Here is a 13,421-nt window from a genome sequence, read left to right as displayed (position 1 = left end):
CAGAGATGGTTTGTAAAAGCTGATAAGCCTTGTTAGGGTTTGCAACTTTGTATGAACTTCAGCGATAAATACTGCATTCGTGAAATGCCAAATACYGTAGGAATGTTGGCGTGAGCACGGCAAAGATTACAGTTAATGTGGGAGCGTGTAGGTATACTGTGCAGTAAATTACAGTCATGATATGCATCCGCTTGCTGTGAAAAATGTTGGTTTTTGAGCCAATGGTATTTCCTATAGCACAGTAAATAGGGATCTAATAGAGCTAATGACTTGAATTTAAATTAATRAAGCAAGAATGATGTGACTAAGATCCTATATGACTACTGAGGGAAGTAATTGTCAATATTTGTTCATGGCTCTTACTCACACTGTACCTGCTCCCATGAGGATGTGTGTTTTTGGTCACATCCAGCCAACAGCTAATGACTAGCGAGAATTCTGTTTTGCTTGATGTTAACAAAGAGATGACAACCTCATTTACTAGCTAACTTTCAGACTGTTTTCCCCTCCTTTCCTTTTTTTTTTCCCTAATCGATTAAAAGGGATTTTAGAATGATGTCCTGCACACAGATGAAAGCAAAGTTTGATGTTACGAAGTGCTAAACTTCCCCGCTTTGACCTGAACGATTGCAATCGAGAAGAATTATGTCTTTAGTAATTAACATGCGAAATAACTGTGAACAGGAGTGTACCGAGTGACAGGGCTGTCTTCTGCTTCAAGGTGAGAATCTCAGGGCCAAGATGGTGGGGATCCATCCCTTGCTTCAGCCTGTGACTCTTAAGAGGTTTGAAAATCCCTGGCTCTGACATGATGGAGAAGGSGAATGGAGGCTGCTCTCTTGCAAGAGCATAGCACTCTTTAACGAACGCTTGCTACATCTGGTAAGATACCTGGGGGGGGGTGATTGCCCAGAAAAAAAATAATCACTGGTGGCTAGATTAACGGTATCTCATGAGCACTGCCTTGCGTGCTGACAGTCATGCTATAATCACTCCCAGCGTACTACTCTGCCTCTGTCTATATTCATCTGTTGCCAATTGCCTTGTAGTTACTTTGTGAGCGTGTTAGTTGGGGACTTTTCTCTTGTTCTTTGTTTTTACAGACCTCAGACACGTGGGACCCTGTAACTGGGATCCTGAACACTTTGACATTCCTAAGAAACAATTCAAAAAGCCACACTACACTTTGCAGTATCAGGAAGCCTAAATAGCAAGAAGAGAACTGATATTAGCTAATTACTATTGAGTGACTTTCATGCAATAGACCATGGAGATTTTGCTTTGTTTGCTTGTTTTTTTTTTAATTACAGAATGGAAGCGCATTGCATTTAATCACCAAAATTGATACTAGATGGCTCCAGCAGAGAATCCCAAACCTGACCAAGCCATAGAAATAACTGAACTGGGTTAAGCTATATTTTCGRTGTGTAGAGGGACTCGTATTGCTGTCTATGCTGCATCCATTCTGTGCAAAGCATTTGTATCTTCAAATATATCACTTTGACTTTGCTCACCAGACCAGCATTATCTACAGGAGATACTCTGCAAGAATGCAATCCCCATCACGTTTGTCTTCCCTTGCTGCTGKCTCATGCCTGGTAGAAAGTGAACCTGAAATCCTGCATCGAGCTGCTGCCAGCAGCAGCTTCTGTGCAGCTACTTAGAATGAGAGGAGATTCCCCTTCACCCTTCCCCAAATACAATTTCATCACCGGTCCTGAGATAACAATGCAACAGAAAAACACTGAAACCTGTTCTCCTTGGCAGTTGACGTGACCTCCAAGCTCAAAAAAAAAGAAAAAAAGAAAAAAAGCACCCTGTTCCCCTGTTCATCTCCTGCTGTTCCCCTAGAGACTCACCCACGGCGCCCATTAAACAATCAGTCAAAAAMCCCATCTGTCAACATGGGGTCTGCAGTTCAGGGAGTCTGCCTGCCCGTGGTGTTGTATTACCGAGTGTCTGCATAAACAGAGGTGCTTTGAATGGCTTGTCGCCTCGTACAAATTGCATGGGGAAAACGAAGGCCACGAGACAGAGCGACATAACTGTAAGACAAAAATTATGAAGGACCTTTTTTTTTACTCAACCTGATGCTCTTAGACTAAACTAGACTTTCCCACACAGTGCCAGGGCTGAGAAAAGCTGCCTTGTAAAGTCTCCTCTTTCTAATTTGCTAGGCATCCATGATACCAAGCAAATTTGCAGGAGGGCTGCTCAGCCCAGTATACATATCACTCCCAAGTAGTYTCCAACCAAGTTACTGATCAGGGCACTGAAAGTGAACCCTTCGAGTGAGAAGACTTAAAAATAAAATGCTTATATCCCCCATCCCTTTCTCCCCTTCTTCCCCCCCCAAATTAACAGTACCTAGAGGCTCACATGCGTGAAGATCTTGGGGGAACTCTCACCTCTCGCTTTAAGTCTAGCCAGCTACATCCTCCTGAAGTAGCTTTTCTATATCTCAGTCCTGTCTCTAGACTAAGTGTCCAGAATGTCAGAATAAAGGGACCATGTTTGTTTAGTGAAGCACAGAGTCCAGAGAGAGATTTGGGATCTAGCGGTACTTCTAATCAGTCATACTTTCCATATATTTGTWAAAAGCTGTCATGTGTTTCCCATCTAAACAACACAGAGTGTGGCTAGATGCCACTGTGATGGGAGGCTGATAGCTGCGTGCAAGATATAACAAAAGGAAAAGGAACACGGCAGTGTTAACAAGAAATTGTGTTGAACTTCAGTGGTGTTTCTTATGTCCCCACGCGTAGCACCATAATAACTTTTTTTTGCTAACATGAAAATGATACGAGACTTTCATAATGTACAAGTCAGCACCACCAAGGGCTTAATTATATAATGAAACATTCTCGAAGCCCTCACATTAGCTCACTGAGGCTTAGTGGAAAAGGCATTACCTAGCAACAGTCGCTAACAAATCACAGGAAAAATAATAGAGATTATATGCTACATCACTCTACAGAGYCAAAATTGATAGCAAGATATGCTGGCCCTTTCATTTCATGTGGAAAAACCTATTGTTTACAGGTGTGAGGGTGTGACAGATGCACTTCAGAGAAAAAMGGGCCTTCTGCTCTTTCGTTAAAAAGTAGTCTTTAAAGGAAGCCCAAAGATGGGGTGAGACATGTTAATCTGGCCAGAGATAGCAAACTATGGCGCAGGGATGATATACAAGAAATGACCTCTTTTTTTTTCCCAGAGAAATTGTTCCTCATGTGTCACCCATTCTTAGGTGCTTAGTTGGAAGGATGAACCATTTTTTAGGTGCCAGCTAGGGGTCCTGGCTTCAGTTCTCCAACACCAAGGTCCTTTGCGTGATTCTTGGGTGACTTACTTGCATCTAGATATTCAGCAGCAACTTGAGGACCAAGCCTTGGTGGATGGTGCTTCTGTATTTGTTTCCATTGTACTTCTCTGCCTTAAAAAGCCAGAAATTCCCACATTTTACTGCAGTAAAAAGGATCATGTCAGTATTTAGAAGAGAGATAGTTATTAGAACTAGCCCCATATTGCAAATGCAGCTAGTGAAAAGAGAGCTGGGTTTTATTCCGAATTATGCTTTGTTAACAAGTTGTTAGCTAAGTTCTCACTCCAGAATATTTAGAGCCAGCTAAATAATATGTGTCAAATCATTGATCTGACAAGTTTCACAACTTTTTTTTTTCCGTTTTAAATTTCAAATATCTATTCAAAAAATAGCATGTTCAGTTTTTTGCTCAGCTTTAATTACTGGCAACAGCAGAGGAGGGAGAAAGAACAAAGCTGAATGCACAGATCCCAGAGGGAGTTTGCCATCTCTGACCATTAGGGGAGAAGAAAAAAACAGCATCTTTCAACTTGGAAACTGAGCCCACTTAGCATGGAGGCCCCTAGATTAGAGGAAACGTGGCCTCCTCCACTAGCATCCCTCGCAGTGCTGATTACACCTGTAGCTGACGACTGTGGCAGGATTGCACACTAGGATTATTCGACTGAAGCAGAAGTTCTGCCAATATGTTTGTTGTGTTGAGCATAACATGGCTGGTCCTGCGAACAAAGGGAGAAGCGAGAGGATAGAGTACCGCTCTTTATTCAGAAAACTATGTTGGYTCGGAGGTAGGTGGCTTAAAGGTGCCGGACTGTGGTTTTGAGGAGTGAGATTTTACTCGCATATGTGTGCGTGTGTGTACGTACAGACACACAGGCACCTGTCTATCAAGGTTTGTATCAAGAATTAACTGAAGCTTTTCTGACCTCCCTGTGCAATAGCTAATGAGTCAGCTGTGGCTCCGAGTTGGGCTGTGGGAAGAGATCCCCCTCTTCTTCCCATCTTTGCTTCTCTCACTCCTCAGCCCCAGATTCTACGGTGCTGTTAAAAGCTACAAGCGAGACCGTACTCTAGACTACACTTTGGGTGTCCTCCCATATCACAGAGGGAGTAGCAGGCTTTCTATTTATATCTGAGAAATAAAGGTGTATTTTCAAACTGAAATATTTTAATCAAGCTAGCTTAGTTCAGTGGAAAACCCCAGGGTAGACATAGACCTTTAGCAGGTCCAGTTATGGTGAAGTTTAGATAAGGCTATTAGTAAAGACTTGTGCTATATGAGAATCATCTTTTCCTCATTTGGAGATCTCAGCCTGAACAGGGCTGCTGTGACTCTGGTGCTACTCAGCGCATGTGAAAGCAGCACAACTGGATTCCTACCAGCTTCCTAGTAATTATCAGGTATATACGAAACAGCCAATCAAGCATCCAAAAGGACAGGCTGCCCTCTGCTCCCCCCTGGGTGCAGCTGGCTCCTTATTTCAAGCACAATCTTAAATTGCAAGGAAAAGGATTTGCTGCAGAAGCAATGCTGTTTGGCATCAAAAAAAGATTCCTCCTTCCTTCTGCCCCTTCCCCCCCCCCTTTTCATGTTCTATTCAAAACTTGCTCCTCTGAACACTCCTGGATTTTTACCCCCTTCTAATAATAAAAATGCGAATCTGATGTCTCCCACCGATGGCTTTCTAACCTTCAAAAGCATGTGTTTATCATGAGTTTCAGCTATCCAAAATAGTTTTGACCYGAGGTTACCATGCAGGCTCAGACTGTTTCGAAGTGGGTTAAATGGATGATAAGCAAACATTTCATTACAGACCCTCAGTTGTTGTAAGGATGTGCAAATCCCCGAGAAAGATTTTCAGCRTATCCTCCAGAGCAGCATGCTGCTTTGGACCTAGGAGGTTCATTCAATCAGAGCCCTGCTGTCACTTTGCAAATATCTCCGCTGACTGCGCCTTGCATCATCGCTTTGCTAGGACTTGGGCAAGCCACGGCAGTAGGGAGAGATCCCTCACCACCTGATGCAGTGCAAGGGCTGAGATTTTGCAGTCTTAATTGAAAACACTCACTGTTTTGCTTAGCAGCCCTGCCCTTCCCTTTCTCTAGTTTCTATCTGAGAGGAGGAGTGTGGAGAAGGGAGAGGCGCCCATAGAGTTGGATGGCCTTGGGAAAGACTCAGTCCTCCTCCCAAACCCAGTGTCCTGCCTCACGAGTGCTTCAGAGCTACTTGCAGTCAGAAGTTTCAAACCTACTGCCAGCTCCATCCCAAAGGTTGTTCAAAACACCACCATGCCAAATCCACTGGTTTGTTACTCTGCTACCTGTGCTCCGACTGCAAATGATCCAGCGTGGACCATTGGAAATTCCTTGCCGCCAAGGAACAGGGCAAATAGTCACTGCTGTGAAAACGATGATCATTTTACATGTTGATTACAATAAAAAGCTGAAAAGATGACAGTCCTAGTGGCTAAATACATCCCAACCTCAGATCAGTATGCACACAGACAAGGACCAGGTACTTCCTCTGTCTCTCAGCAAATTTGTCTCCTTCTTAACATAATCCTCACAACAGTGGCACCTTCTAGACCACCACTCATTAATCCTGAGCAGGATATCAAGACCCAGCTGTCCGAACAAGGAACATGTGCCCATTTTCCCTATTCCCACTTCTCTTCTACATCCCCCCAGTAGAAATGCTCTTGATGCAAGGATGGAGGGACTGTGCTAATTAACAGTAGAGAAAAGTGAACTAACTAACCATAGAGAAAGACAAAGCCTGAGAATTTGCAGTGCACGTTTAAGATAGGCACCTGCCATGGATTTGGTCCCAGTGGCGCAGGGGATGGATGAGTGCAGACAGTGGCATGCTTGGTCCACATGCCCACTGAGCCATCTGGCCTGTGGAGTCCCATCTCCAGTCAGGAGGCGTGTGCTGGTCCACTGCTGTGCTGACACAACTGCCCGGGTTCAGCGGCACATGGCTGGCTCGAGGTCCAGGCAAATGGGTATATATCAAGTCTTTCTAAATCCCTCCTTTCTTTTGCTCTGTTGACGTTTCTACCTGAAAATGTTAACATGCACTTTGGAATAGAGAAAACAACCTGAAGTTCTTTCCTTCTCCAAGTCAGGTGGTATTTTAAGGACAATCACTCTAGCTCCCTGATTCATTATTCAGCCCATGGATAGTTGTTTTAAGGCAAGAATCTCAGATGAACATACCAAGATAATTGCACTGCTGCCAGTGAAGTTTCCCGCATCCCAAACTGCAACCCAACAGCACCCAAGGCAGCCAGGACCACTGCTCAGCAACGACATCCGTGACATGCTGACACAGATCTGCCGTCTTGCTTAGTTTTATCTGTCTTGGACAACTACCAGCTTCTGTAATTCTTCCTTCTCTTCAGCCCAAATCATTCCTGGTGTAAGACTATACATAGAAGTGGCAGGCACAGCCCTTTATTTCTGTGGTATCATTGGGATTAGCATATACTTACCTATTTTTGAAAAGAAAAGTGTGCAGGAATATGTCTAATTATGCTTTGCTAAGTACGAAATGTCCTTCTATTTAGCAGATGCTTGGGCCCTACTTTGACCTAACACTGAGTGTTTCAAGTAAACTGCCAGCAGCCCCGTCAAACTGTTGTGGGTAATTTGGAGTATGAAATGTGTTAAATTATTCAAAGAGCTGAATAAGCATAAACAGGCAGTACAACAGGAGAGATATGCATACCCAGCGATGCTGGTGTGACATTTAATACATCATATTAGCACTCCTGTTAGTACAAAGAGCTGGATGCTTTGCACAGCAGCCTGCAAATTCGCAGGCAGATCACAACATAGCTGCATTTTGCCCCTATACTCTTCGTCCAACTGTTTCCCTTTGCAAAGCTAGAAATGGTCTGACTATGACCAAAGGTGAAAACTGCAAAGCAAAATTTGATTCTTCCCTGGAATGCAAAGTGTACGAGTCCAGGCTCACCCACCTTTGCCTCACACTGGCATCACGCTGCTGATAGCAGTTGTCCGAGTTAGAGCAGTGGTGTGAGTCAAATCAGGATCAGACTCAAAACTGCCTGATACTGGAAAGTGGATCCCTAGACAGACAGACACTTCTTAGTAACAGAGCTAACATGGCACAGAACACATGCAGGATCATAACACATGTCTACTTCGGAAATACGTATAAACCCCCGTGTCCTCGTAAAAGCTAACACTAATTCAAGACAAAACCCTACATTTTACCTACAGTGGAAACAGTCCATTATTTCTTATCCTTCAAAACAAAGAGGGTTTTCAGGTTAAGGAGTATTTCTGAGATCTCAGGGGATTCTACTTCAGAGGATGAACGAGATGCTTCTGTAGTCAGGGTTTTGTGATGGTGAGCAGCAAGGGGGAGGCGATTCTCTCTAGTTTGAAAGCTTTTTCCCATTCTCAGAAAAAAATCTGCACTTTGGAGAAGTTTGAGCCTGGCAACCCAATCTTTACTGCTTGGTTTGTCAATGAAAATAAAAATAAAAGTAAAAAAAATCCATAGAGCCATCTCATAACAAATAAATGGAATGATGTCTCCTGAGAACGGATGGAAGCCCTAGTGATGGAGTTAAAGTAGACTGGACAAAGCACTCATGGATGTGAAAATACTGTCAGCAACTTGCTTGGATCAGCAAGGGATGGACTTGCTTTGCTGACCTAAAAGGCCTTTCTTTGTTTTCTCTCTCTCTCTCTCTTTTTTTTTTTTTTTCTTCCCTACATTTGTAAGCACCAGAGCTAGGATTACTTTCTGCCTGGAAGTTTGATTTTAAATGGTTCTGAAGATAGTTTGCTGGCTGGTATATATATATATTGTACAGCCACTATTTTCGTTCTTTAGTTTTATTCTGTTTGCTTTAGCTAAAGAAGTGACTTTCTTCTAATGTTCTTTTAGAAGGCTGGAAGAGACGTGGGTACATTTTGACCATTCCTTTGGGACAAATGCTTTGCAGGGTGTTTCTCAGCTCTCCTTTCGTCTGCTTCTGAACCCCATTTAATGGTAACACTGAATTGATGAGTCCAGCCCCATGAATAATGCTTACCAGTGTTGTGAGCGCTAGTGCTTAGTGATAATATAAGGAGCAAAACATAGATAGTTTGGTTTTCAAATGTTGAAAGGAACTAATAATATAAGCACTTGGAAAAACTCCATTTGAATTTGCAATCTGAGCCAATTTTTGTTCCTTCTAGAGTGACCTATAAAAAAAAATTAAACGTCAACTTGCCAAAAACACAACTTCTGCCTATAAACACAATGGGAGATGGGCAAGCATGGTGAGGGGGAAATGTCAATTCAAATTCAAATCTTTACACAAATTTGTTTTCTGCAAATATTTTAAGACGCACATTTTCCCAGGGAAATAGCCAACTTAAATCAATTATTTAGGAGTGTTTGTGGGAAGCCAGCTTAAATTTACAACCGAGAATATCAGTTCAAGAAATGTGAATCTAAACATCAAGTTCATTTAGTCAGGGAACAAAAACAAGAACGGAAGACAGAAATCCAACCAGATATGCAACATCCAGAACTGCTTACGGAAATTATAACCATGAATTTGAGAGTTGGTATGAAAAACTTTATGCCTGCTCACAAACATCTCACAAACAGAAAGGGAAAAAGGTCCCTGTTCTCCATTTCCCCTGCTACCACCAGTCTTTCCGATTTACAGAGGATCACTTCTCTGAGCCAACTCCTCTTTCTCATGCAGCAGCTGGGAAGAGAGAAATGTAGGCTGTGTCTACATCAGTGGTTGAGTTTGGATTAGAAACGTGCTTTTGGCGCTTATGTCTCAATAATGCCCCTGTTCTGTACTGTGGTTCTCATTACACATTGTTTTTCAGATGAAAATAACCAAACTTGTACCTGAACTGCTTATGGATATGCAGTTTATGGGATGAGATTAGAGCTAAAACCTCCCCCAAATATGTATAACATAGAAATCATGTCCACAGCACCAACTATTTTGCTCTACAATTTAGTTCATAATGTGCTGCAGTACTTATTAAAATAGATGCCGTCACRACGTAGGCAAAGAAGCCTAGACAAAGGCAATAAGACCATTCAGGACAAGCTGACATAGCTCGGGAGCCACAGAGAACTAGAAAGTCCATCCACTTCCCAGCACCTCGGTGATAAAAATAAATCCTATTTACTTCCATCACAATTGAATTCTCGCTCAACTCTGCCATGGTAGCCAAGTCGTATTAGAGAAAGGGCACAGCAAGAATGTGCACTTGATCTCTACTCCAAACTTTACATGACACCAGCCAACACGTTCAGGCAGTGAGAGACCCAACAAGCTTGTGAGTTTCAGGAAATTGCTTCAGAAGGATTTGAGATCACACTTATGCATCTAGCTGGTTCCACATAGCAGCTGTTAATCCCTTTTCCTTGCTGACATTAAATGCAAGGCATATACTGTCTGAAACTCAGCGGATGTATAAATAAATGCAGATTAGTTCCTTTTAAACATTCTCAACTACCAGCTAAACCAGGTCAACTAATAAAAGTTAAAGATGACAAACTTGCAAAATTTCTGTGACAGAGAAAATTAATTTTAATGATCACTGCTATGAGTTAATGAAGAAGAACTGGGAGGGCAGGAGAAGGCTGCTTTACAGTGGCTTTATCCTGCAAGAAGCATGGTTGTTACATTTTTGCACTGCTGGTCATTCTCATGAGCCCAACTACTGAGTAAGTCACCKGGAACCGTTTTCAAATTTTAAACACTGTATTGTAGATGCCTTGTTCTGCCTGGCCCCTCTACAGCTCTGGTCTTAGTTCATCTTAGTGCGTTCTGCAGCTCTGCATCTGCAGGAAATTGGGGGGGGGGAAGGAGGAGACAGGCAGCATTTTTTTTTAAATAAGTTCCTAGTTATTCCCATAAAGCAAAACAAAATCTCCCCAAACAGCAAAAGCGCCCAAATATTTTTTTGTCATAAAAGGAGATCCATTTGTGGCTTTCTTAGGCGTGCTACATGAAATAAGAGGGAAGAAAACAAGCTGCACAATTAAGAAACTGCGCAACTTTCTCTTTTTTTTCTGCTTTACTGACATGGCAGATTTTGCATGGTTAGTTTTTCTGCAATAGCAAAGCTGCACTTAACTGTTTTCTTTAATTTACCAACAGTTGATCTCAGTAATGCCWGTGTACATACTCCATCTTGACTGAGAAGAGTGCAAGAAAAGCCAAAGCTGGACAAAAATTATGAAAAGCTTTCAAAACAGCTTTTATTAAACAAGTTTCAAAGAGGGCCCATGTTGAACTTTTCCTGTATTTAATGAAGACAGTTTCAAGGTTGAACTGTTCTCAAGCACTTTCAGTTTTGTTTTCTTCTCACTCTCCCTTCTTGTTCCCCCTCAGTGAATGGACACAATAGCACTAGGAAGCCAAATACTCAATCACTGTGCCCTTTCAACGGAGTGTAATTATATTTAAGGCTGCATTCACTATTAGGCAATACAGTGTAAATAAGCCTTTTCTTTGATCTAACAATCTGGATTTTATGGACCATTCCTGGGAAAACCTTACACTCATCCGCAGAAATTTTTCATAACATCATCCAGAGTTGTTATTGTGCAGCAGAACTTAGTCCTAGAACTGTCAAACAAATCCCACCTTCCTTATTGCCTGAGAGGTAGTATGGATCCAAACTGAGAGSTCCGCTAGGGCTTTAAAAGGTTTTTGTGTCCGTAGCAGCACAGCTACCCAATTTGCAACGGTCTGCTCACTTAAGAACACTAACTGGTAGAGATAAGCACAGGTTCCCAGTTTCTTACCTGGAGGGCAATGGTTAGGCGGTTTGTAGGCAAGATGACCTCACGTTGTTGCCACCTTTATCCTCTTATTCTCGGTGCTCGCACAAATGTCTCAAGTTGTACATATCATATCAGCAGCCACTTGAAATGCTGGCCATGCTATCCGTTCATGTACTTCGCAGGACTGCTGTGGAGAGCAAACAAAATGGGTTCAGCACTTTGAGCGAGAGGTAGGAGCCACAAGGAGAACGTGGTGAACAACACATAGTAACTTCATTAAGTGATTTCAGTGAACAAGTTTAGTTTGCTCATCAGATTCAAGACCAGAAAATCTCGGAGTCCATGAGTATCATACAGAAAAAGAAAGACTCCAGCTCAACAAAAGGATTTCCTGATTATTTCAAAGATATTTAATCTATTTACATTATTTAACAGTTTCCATCAAGTCAAACTACTGTGCCTGAGGGCATGGGGCCTCCAGATTCTTCTTTTGTCCACCAGTCYCATCTGCTGTGGTCAGCTGGATGTCTTGGAACACTTATCCGTGCAATGGAAAGTTGCTGACTGTGGATATGGAAAAATAGGCTACTGGGGCAATCGGGGTAATTGGGACCCTTGAATTCAGTGGCTGAGCACATCCCAGAGGACYCTTCACTGCTGGCAAGCCCAGGGCATGGTTACCTTCTGGTCAGTAAGAATCCCATATGGGCCACACGAGGGCCAGCTCTGAAGGCATTTCAGCATCAGGACACATAAATGGGTGAACATGAGGCGACGGGGGTCTCATGCCTGGGTGCGAGGGAAGCAATGGGTCTGGCTATCAGGTACGGGTTTTGAGTTGCCTTTTGGAAATTTTGCTTGACCCCTGCAGGCAACTTCAGCAACATCACACCAGACTGTGAAATCAGCTTAGCGTACCAGGCCCCTGCTTAGCTAATCAAAATCAATAAAGCAAGCACTGGCAGTTAGTTTGCAAAACCAGCAGCAGGCAGGTGRATATAGCATATACCTGACACATTTCTCCTGTCCCTTCTCTATCACAGGAAGACGACTCGCCCCACATAAAAGGAAGGTACTGTGGACTCTATATCCAAATCGTCTACGATGCCAGCAATTGTTTTAAGCCTGTTTCTTGTGCTTTTCATCTCTCTTACAAATCTTGAAGGGAATAGGCTTCATCAGTACACAAATGGCCTTTATTTCTGGCTGTTAAAAACCTGATGATGAGCAACATTTCCAAGGAAGAAAAAGAAGTCAATTTCCTAACCATGTGCAGAGTTAATGTCTACAGTAATTGCGACTAAGTACGGGAGAGCAGAGATGCACTGCCAGCTGGAGCCAGGGATTAAAAAGGAAACATCTGTGCTGAGATTATAGGAACAGAGGAAGCTGTGGGAAGGAAGGAAGCTCAAATGCCCATGTAGGTCCACCTACCTCATTTGAACTTCTCCTTTTCCCCATGGCTTTGTTTTCCTCTAGTTAGATTCTATATATTTACCCTCCCAGTGCAAAGAAAAGCCTGTCCCATTTCTCTACTAACTGACCTTTCCCTCCGACTAACCTCATGACCACACATTTTATCAAAATGAATTCTAAGCATTGGGATTGGGACATATGCTTAAAATTAAGCAGCCTTTTAAGTGATTTGCTGAGCAAGGATACCTTTGAGTGTAATGATTTGAGATGAAATGCTTGGCCTCAACCAACAAACTACTTACAGGGAGTTTAACTTTAGACATATGTTAAACATAGGCAATTCCCTTATTCTCAATGGGGCTATACACAAACTTAAATTTAGGCATATGCTTAATTATTTAGTTAGAATGGGAGCGAAATAAACAGGAAGATTGCATTCCAATAACATAGTGATGCTCATTCCATCAGAACCTGAAAACAATATTATAGATATCGAATACAGCCTATATCCTGTATCCTATATCTGCATCCAATAAAAAGTGCTGTAGATAGATATCACCTTCGGATCTAATGAAAATAGTATTTTTTCAAGAAACAGAATCTTAAGATCTGTCCTTTCTTTAGAAATCTCCTCCCTTTGTTCCTACTGAAATAATAAAGGGGGCTACTAGAGAAACATTCTAGTAAAATAATAAAAACTTCGGCGAGGAAGATGAAACACTTTTAAAGACAACTTTACAAAACGTAGTTATAAAAATTCATATATATATATATATAAAATATATATATACACACACATTTATACATACATATTTAGCTAGTCAGCTTAAATTCTAACAAAACAGCATGCGTTGCTTTTATCCCTCCAGCACTGAAGATTTACAAGTTTSTGTT

The sequence above is a fragment of the Apteryx rowi genome, unplaced genomic scaffold (assembly GCF_003343035.1).
Source record: "Apteryx rowi isolate R43461 unplaced genomic scaffold, aptRow1 scaffold_11, whole genome shotgun sequence".
Classification (NCBI taxonomy): domain Eukaryota; kingdom Metazoa; phylum Chordata; class Aves; order Apterygiformes; family Apterygidae; genus Apteryx; species Apteryx rowi.
Note: the sequence above shows the minus strand (reverse complement) of the source record.